At 42.5% G+C, this 9,324-nt stretch overlaps 1 long non-coding RNA gene across 1 annotated transcript; it reads right to left on the bottom strand.

Moving 5' to 3' along the window:
• Positions 1-1,269: 1,269 nt before the first annotated feature.
• LOC125905876 (uncharacterized) lies at positions 1,270-2,324 on the bottom strand. The gene is made up of 3 exons (XR_007451708.1): positions 1,750-2,324; positions 1,456-1,602; positions 1,270-1,308 (listed from the first exon to the last, which is right to left on the bottom strand). It is a non-coding gene; the product is annotated as an uncharacterized LOC125905876 (long non-coding RNA).
• Between the last annotated feature and the right edge of the window lie 7,000 nt (positions 2,325-9,324).

Below are 9,324 nucleotides of genomic sequence, written 5' to 3'. Positions count from 1 at the left end.
TTCAAAAACATACCAATTCATACCAACATACCAATACAAATTATGACTGTATTTGAAATAGCCACCATGCCCGTGTGCCAAAATATGTGTTGGCTTTGATAGTTAAGGACTTTAAGGTCTTTTTTTTTCAGAGGAGTTGTTAACAGACCGTAGGATAGTAGCTGCTCTGCTTCTTCTGAGAAGACTTCAGAGGAGGAGGACCAAGATCTGGGTGCATCCCATAAACCAGAGGAGGCGGGAGCAAGGTGCCTATTATCACCTGGTACAGGAGCTACAGCTGGATGCAACCAGGTGGATGTCACTTAATATTGTGAGGTAAAACATTTGTTAAAAAAGAAAAAAAGGTAGCACTTTATAATACAGCCCGTGTTTTACGACGTAACTCCCCGTGTCTTACGGCGTAACTTCCCGTGTCTGACGGCGTAACTCCCCGTGTCTTACGACGTAACTCCCCGTGTCTTATGGCATAACTTCCCGTGTCTTACGGCATAACTTCCCGTGTCTTACCATATACTTATTGGGACTTTCATGGTAACTCTCTGACATCTACATGGCATTTTAGAGGAACCTGTTGTGTAGTTTCGCTTGTCTTACAGTAGACCTGCCGGGGTCTTACAGTGGAACTGCTACTGTCTTATGCTGTCACTCCCAGTGTCTTATAATGGAACTTCATGCGTCTTACCTTGCACTTACTGGGACTTCCCGGGTGACTCTCTGACATCTACCATGACATTTTGGGGGAGCCTATATGGTTTAGTTTCACTTATGACTTACAGTGTAACTCGCTATGTCTTACAGTAAAACGTCTTACAGTCCAACTCCTGATGTCTTACCATGTAGGCCTACTTATTAAAACTTATAACTATAAAATCAGATATGATTTACAGTTTTAAAATACACAAAAATCATACTGCAATATGTAACCTGTTTAATCACACAATGACAACTTCAGAGTTATAAAATATCTTTATTCTTTACCACGCAGACACCTGGTACTTACATGCTAAGTGCCCAAGACTTCCCCTGTAAGTACCAGGGAGCGGGCTGTATTGTAAAGTGCACACTGTTCACCCTTCCTTACCATGCAGGTACCTAGTACTTACACTCTAAGCACCCGAGACTTCTGCTGTACCTACCAGGGACTTTCCCTGTAATTACCAGAGACCTACACTGTACTTATCAGGGACCGGGCTGTATTGTAAAGTGCACACTGTTCACCCTTCCTTACCATGCAGGTACCTGGTACTTACACTCTAAGCACCCGAGACTGTTTATTTACCAGTATGCACTTTGCCTGGTACCAGGTACCTGCATGGTAAGGAAGGGTGAACAGTGTGCAATTTATAATACAGCCCGGTCCCTGATAAGTACAGTGTAGGTCTCTGGTAATTACAGGGAAAGTCCCTGGTAGGTACAGCAGAAGTCTCGGGTGCTTAGAGTGTAAGTACCAGGTACCTGCATGGTAAGGAAGGGTGAACAGTGTGCAATTTATAATACAGCCCGCTCCCTGATAAGTACAGTGTAGGTCTCTGGTAATTACAGGGAAAGTCCCTGGTAGGTACAGCAGAAGTCTCGGGTGCTTAGAGTGTAAGTACCAGGTACCTGCATGGTAAGGAAGGGTGAACAGTGTGCACTTTACAATACAGCCCGGTCCCTGATAAGTACAGTGTAGGTCTCTGGTAATTACAGGGAAAGTCCCTGGTAGGTACAGCAGAAGTCTCGGGTGCTTAGAGTGTAAGTACTAGGTACCTGCATGGTAAGGAAGGGTGAACAGTGTGCACTTTACAATACAACCCGGTCCCTGGTACTTACAGGGGAAGTCTTGGGCACTTAGCATGTAAGTACCAGGTGTCTGCGTGGTAAAGAATAAAGATATTTTATAACTCTGAAGTTGTCATTGTGTGATTAAACAGGTTACATATTGCAGTATGATTTTCGTGTATTTTAAAACTGTAAATCATATCTGATTTTATAGTTATAAGTTTTAATAAGTAGGCCTACATGGTAAGACAAAAGGAGTTGGACTGTAAGACGTTTTACTGTAAGACATAGCGAGTTACACTGTAAGTCATAAGTGAAACTAAACCATATAGGCTCCCCCAAAATGTCATGGTAGATGTCAGAGAGTCACCCGGGAAGTCCCAGTAAGTGCAAGGTAAGACGCATGAAGTTCCATTATAAGACACTGGGAGTGACAGCATAAGACAGTAGCAGTTCCACTGTAAGACCCCGGCAGGTCTTAGAGGAGTTACGCCGTAAGACACGGGAAGTTACGCCGTAAGACACGGGGAGTTACGTCGTAAAACACGGGCTGTATTATAAAGTGCTACCGAAAAAAAAAAAAATTCTTAGAGAAACTGAAAGACCTTCTCTCAATACTTCTCAGGTTTCATCAGTACTTCAGAATGACTGCTGGCCAAATGGATCAGTAAGAATATGACAGAAAGTCAACAGTACCACTTGTTTCAGTCTTTGTAGATGTAATGCATTGGAGCTGGGGGTCTCAGAGGCAGGCCATGTTGTGGAGGTTGAAACTGTGGGTCATAATGTGGGAATGGTCTACACGGGTCAGGACTGTGGCAAGAATAATCCAGTGGCATAGATCTGTACATCTGTTGTGGAGGAAGCTCACTGTTGTACATCTGGTTTTGACTCAGCTCCACATACCCTAACATTTGGAGCATGCACGTCTTAGCTCTTAGTTGGTTTCTGGGATCAAGCTTCTTCATTTGTGGAGCCAGACTAGAGTGGAACATTTCAACATCATCTTTAGGTTTGGATAGGTCTGGTGTTGAGATGATCTGAAGCAGCTTTTCATTTACTTCAGAGTTGGGGCTTGAGAACTTTCGTGATGGTGCAGTTTGTTTTCTTCCTCCTTTTTGTGTGTGTTGTGGGGCTGTTGTGCTGTCTTCTGCAGAGCAGGGTTCTCTGCAGGGTTCCTCTACATCCTCTTCATCTGACTCCAAGTTGCCAGAAGTGCTAGAATCAGAAGAAAAGTAACAGGTTACACATATCATAAAACACTGTGAGAGTACACTACAACAACATGACTAATTTCTTACCATTTTTACAGACAACTTTTTTGAAAACACAATTCAAAATACCTTTAAAGGGAAAATCCATCCTGAAACAGAATTCATTGTACTATTCCAATTATCTTGGACAGTTCAGTCACATTTATAGGATTTGTCTCTTGATGGCTGTGATTTAGTCACAGTCACAAACAAGCCTTAAAGTGGAGCTAAGCCCCTTCGTCTGAGCAAAAGTCTGCCAACTTTTATTGAACGATATGTGTTTTTATTGAGTGTGAGGCGGAGCTGGAGGGTGGATGCTTGATGACGACAGCTGCCTCCAAAACGTCATCTGCCTCTAGATAAAATTCAAATGTGGGCACTCCACATGCATATTTGTAACACAAAATGCATATTTTTTTTTTATCTATTTTCACTAAAATGTCGAGATTTGGACCTGAATCAATTGGCAAAACAAAGATTCACTGCTATTGAAAACAGTGTCTTAGTGAAACTGATCAATGGTTTAGTGTGTGGGCTTTTTTCTTACATATACTGAACAAAAATATAAACACAACCCTTTTGTTTTTGCTCCCATTTTTCATTGGTTTAAGTAAAAGATCTAAGACTTTTTCTATGTACACAAAAGGTTGTGCTCCAAAATTTAATGGCTTCCTCATTGGTAAAGGAGATGTACTCACTAACATGGATTTAAAGACATTTGTGAACATAATTTGATAGAGGTAAACCTTTTGTGTGCATAGGAAAAGTCTTAGAGCTTTTACTTCAACTCATGAAAAATGGGAGCAAAAACAAAAGGGTTGTGTTTATAATAGATGGTATACAGGACAATAAAAATATAAAAATGTTTCTTACCCTCTTGAATAAAAAGGAGGGTCAATGAAAGCCATTATCTTAGAAAACTTCCAGTCTTTTGGGCTGGTGGATCCTGACCTACTGGGCTCATGCTGTTTCTCCCTCCACCTCTTGTAGGTGTCCTGCAGGGACTTCCACTGCTTCCTACATTCCTCTCCTGTATGAAGAAAAAAAATGAATAAGTGCAATAGGCCTATACTGTATGAAAGAAGACAGAATTAACTTGTTTGGGCCTATACTGTAGACAATTATTGTGTAATAGTAATAAATAGCCTACAGCAATGACTTATTTTCTTCTTTATTTCAGATATTTGGCCTCAGGGGATTCCATTACGGGAATTGCTTATTCCTACCACCTGGGAGTAACCACAATTAGAGAGGCATTTTGGACACCTGCACTGCCATCAACAATCGTATGCTTCAGAATTGCATCCCAAAGCCTACATAGGCAGACTGGAAAGGGATTGCTAAAAAATTCTACAAAAGATGGAACTTCCCCCTGTGCTTTGGAGCTTTAGATGGAAAGCACATCCAAATTCAGGCACCCCCCAATACTGGCAGTTTGTACTACAACTACAAGGGGACCTTCTCTGTAAGGCAAGGCAAGGCAAGGCAAGGCAATTTTATTTATATAGCACCATTCATACACAAGGCAATTCAATGTGCTTTACAAGGGAAATACGTTAAGATAAAACATTAAAGGAACAATAGATCATTAAAAACAAAAGCTAAAAGCAAGAAAAACAGTGCAGAAAATGCATTTAAAAAGCAAACATAAAGCAAAAGCAACAGCAGACAAATATAAAAACAATAGCTACAGATTATCCTAACAGTAAGTTACATATCTAGTTCACTGGTAAGCTGCAGTAAATAGTAATGTTTTAAGCCCTGATTTAAATGAGTTGACAGTTTCAGCCGACCTCAGATATTCTGGAAGTTTGTTCCACAGGCGGGGAGCATAGAAACTAAAGGCTGCTTCACCTTGTTTGGTTTTGATCCTGGGAACAGAGGCGGTTCTAGGCCAGTTTCAATGGGGGGGCCAAGCTAGGGCCAGTCCTTTTGATACAGGGGCACATACAAGTACGGTCAAATATCTAAGTCTCAACAATAAGATATATGTGTGTAAGGGGGTCCGGGGGCATGCTCCCCCGGGAGAAAATTTTGTATTTGATTTAAAGGCATCAATCTGGTGAATTCTGAGAGCAAAGTTATGATGGCAGAATATGCCTAGATTTCAACATCTTTGTGCTTTTTATGTGTGAAAAATGTTCCACTTTTACTGATAAAAACACTAGTTGTATGTTATGGTGAAGGGTTACACTCAAAATATGGCTAAGTATTAGTGGTTAAACATTTCAGTAATCAAAAGAAAAATGACTGACGTACTGATCTGCCTCTGGAGGGCTATTTTAATATTTAAAATCATGTGCAGACAAAATATTATTTTAAAATTCTCACACTCACAAGTACAGTTCCAGATACGCAAAACAATACAAAATACGCAAAACGAAAGGAAAACAAAAGGTGAGATTCAAATAAATTACACACAAACAGGCACAAATTACTGCTTTCCTCCCTCCCTCTCGATTTGCAAGTACAGCACCCTAAATCAGAGCATTTCAAAAGCCCTCTGGTAGTTGAATGTCTCTGGGACAGGCCCATTTATAGCAACCCACTGGATCCGTGGTGTGCGCGATCCGGCCGAGGCGCGGGTGCTGGAGCTAATAGCAGCCATTCAAGAAGCTGCTCCACCAGCCGCGGCCTAGAAGCGGCGCGGCGCTCCGCTCCGCTAAAATTACGCGGCGGGTCTATTTCTGACGGCGCGTCAAACAGGAAGTCAGGGGCAGAAAAGACAAGAGTATCCAGTCGATTTTCAAAATAAAAGACCCATGAAAACTCCGGATCGTATTTCACATCACTACATAAACATGATGTGACAGGCATGAGTCAAATGAAAAGGAAAAAGTTTTCAGAGCTTACCTCAATGGTGCTGTATGTTGCCGTGCAGGCTCAGAGTTGTCTTAAATACAGCCACACAATTCTCTACTGATGTGTTCTGGGTGTTTTCAAGAATGCTCATGAAGTGGTGTCTGTGGTGAGGCCGGGGAGGGGGAGGGAGGGGGCAGCCGAAGAATTCCCGGTAGGAGCTCCAGCCGGTGCGCTACAGAGTGATGTTCATTTACCGGAGGCATTTTATATCTGGCCAGTTTTTGGAGACTGTGGCAGGGCAAATTAGTCAATGTATGGGAAACACTAAACACTAGAAAACTCAGGCCCTTTTCCTTCTTGTGTGGTGTATTCTGCATGATTCACTGGGTGCACCTCTTTAAGTGGTCTGACCGGCAACCTGTTGAGACGATTTAGTTCCGCGTTCCCCCTCCGACTCCTCGGCGGGGGGGGGGGCCACAGGGGGGGCCGGACTCGGAGTTACGGGGGCACTGGCCCCTGCTGGCCCCCGCCTAAAACCACCATTGCCTGGGAACACTGAGTAAACCTGTTCCAGATGATGTGAGGGGTCTGGATACTTCATAACGTACAAATATATCAGAGATGTATTTAGGCCCGAGACCATTTAGTGCTTTATAGACAAGTAACAAGATTTTAAAGTCTATCCTTTGATACACAGGAAGCCAGTGCAGTGATTTAAGCACTGGTGTAATGTGCTCCACTCTCTTGGTGTTGGTGAGGACTCTGGCAGCAGCGTTCTGGACGAGCTGCAGTTGTCTGTAATCCTCATGGCCCTGGTAGATGTATTCAGCGTTCTGGACGAGCTGCAGTTGTCTGTAATCCTCATGGCCCTGGTAGATGCAGAGTACCGCTTTCAGGTGGTCCATATTGGAGAATTTGGCAAGAACAGCGACAGTGGTGTCTTTGGCAAGTCATCTTTAGGAAGAAGACTGGCAGCAAAGACCCTTGAAGTGCCAAACAATGAGGTGGTTCCTGGAGCAGAGGATGCAGGTGCCCTCCCCTACACTATAGTAGCCGATGCTGCCTTTCTTCTGAAAACCTACTTGATGAGGCCGTACCCTGGTCGGGGACTGCCAAGGCACCAGCAGATTTTTAATTATCGCTTGTCTAGGGCCAGGAATGTAGTGGAAAATACATTTGGCATCCTAACCTCAAGGTGGCGAATTCTTCTCCATGCCTTAAACCTAGACCCAGAACGAGTGAATGCACTGGTACTCACTACGTGCATCTTGCACAACTTTCTCCTCAATCCCAGAGAGAATCAACAGTGGCTTGATGACCTGGAGGCCACTCCTGCACGTCTGGGGGACATGGAGAACATGCGGGGAAATCGTGGCTCTAATGACGTATATGCAGTCAGGGACAAACTGGCTGCATACTTCCTCTCTCCAGAAGGACAAGTCCCATGGCCAGACCAAATGGTTTGAAAGAGACCATCCATAGCCACTCATGCTCTCCATGCATTTTAATTGCAATTATTACTAATGTATTATTATTTAATATTATTGTTATATTTGTGTTGTATTGTAATTTGTGTTAATATGCTTTGGCAACATTGTGTTAAATGCAGTCATGCCAATAAAGTACCTTGAATTGTTATGTTATTAACATTGCCATTATGACCGATATTAACTGATACTGATATTGATATAATCTGTAAATAAACAAGCTTCTTTGATAGTCTAATTTTGTACATACTGAAAAAACACTGAATTTGAAAAAGTTATGTCTTTATTTATTTCCAAAACATTTGTAAAAGCCCTTAAATAATAGATTTACTGCATTCTTTCCTCTCAACAAATTACAGCAACCATAACAAACACAAGTTATTAACTGTTCATTTTAGGCTGCTTTTACAACTTGTAGCAAATGTATAACTTAATGAAAGTCCAGTTTAAGTCACATCTGTGAAAACGTTTCAATATGAAAGGTTTGTTGACTGGTCATGTTTGTAAGCATTGGAGAAAAATATACTTTTATTCTGTTATATGATGGGCTGAGAGCGTTTTACAAAGCTTAATTTCCATCCACAGATCAGCTTTTAAAAGGGGTCTGCCCATTGGTCCGACAGCCCATTATTCCGACATCCCATTGTTCTGACCATATTAAACCCATTGTTCCGAAGTCCCATTGTTCCGAAATCATTATAATGCCCTGTGGTTAAGGTCTGGTTAGGTTTAGGCACAAAAACCACTTGGTTAGGGTTAGGAAAAGATCATGGTGTGGGTTAAAATGAAAAAGAAAGTGGCAAACACATAAGCCGTGAGCCTGCTTCGCCTCAAGCCTTTCCCAGCTGACCCAGAGCCGGTCGCGGCGCACCATCAAGGCAGAAATACGCCCGCTGGGAGCCGTTCAGCACTGCGGAGAGCTCCCCACACAACCCGGACCCCAGAGTTAATAACAGGAGGTTATGGTGTTTCATTCTCTTCTCTCTATGACACTTGTATCTCAACCAGTAGCGTACTTTTGTTGCATTTGATGATCCTCTATGGTACACAAATACAGTATAGCCTAGTATAATCACATATCGGAACAATGGGACGTCAGACTAATGGGATGTCGGACCAGTGGGCTGTCGGACCAAAACACAGACGTGGTATTTTCTCTCCTTCCTGACAAAATCAGCCCCACCAAGCACCATTATACCACAGCCTACATTACAAAGTGATACAGTGGCGGTGTCAGTCAGCTGACTGCAGCTGCAACTACAGCTGACTGACAGCAGAAAGTCAGTCAGCTGGTATGGATATTATGGCGATATAGTTGACGTTATAGCTACGAGTGGAAACCGGCAACGTTATGATAGCCTACTCCTTACTAGCTACTCAACTCGTTACTAGCTACTCAACCAGTAACATTATCGGCTGGGTAGCTAGTAGGTTAACGAGTTGAGAAGTTAGTAGGCTACCTAACGTAGGCTAATGGCAGGGTAACTAACGTTGGCTGACTTGACATTTATTTTACCTGTTAAACCCAGGACCTCAGATATTTTTCGCCACACCTTGTCTCTCTTGTCCCTATTTTTATAAATTTCCAGTTTGCAGTCATATATAACCGGTCTCTTCTGCACTTCATTAATGAGTTTCTCCTCGTCCATGTTTTGACGGTCCTCAAATCAGCTGACTACCGTTAGTTAACATTAGTTCTTCTTCTTTTGGTAACTTCCTCGTGTAAACTGCAGTTGGCATCCTGCCTTCTCTGGATTAAATATCCTATGCTGTTTTGTAATTAAATTGCTGTAATTCTCCCCTCCACCATATGATATGGACATATCTTGTCAAATAAGTCCTCTGTGAAATAGCATACAATTAAAAATCCTTACCTTTTTATTCATTTTATCTCTCTCCAAACAGGTGCTGCAGCTGCAGAAAGAACAGCTCTGGTCGCTGGGTCCTCATTTGATGCTCCAAAATCAAGACGAGGTCGGAGTTGAGGCGTCAAGCCAATTAGACACGCGTCAAAATGTTTT

The sequence above is a fragment of the Epinephelus fuscoguttatus genome, linkage group LG18, assembly GCF_011397635.1.
Source record: "Epinephelus fuscoguttatus linkage group LG18, E.fuscoguttatus.final_Chr_v1".
Classification (NCBI taxonomy): domain Eukaryota; kingdom Metazoa; phylum Chordata; class Actinopteri; order Perciformes; family Serranidae; genus Epinephelus; species Epinephelus fuscoguttatus.
This window is presented reverse-complemented; position numbering and strand designations above follow the sequence as displayed.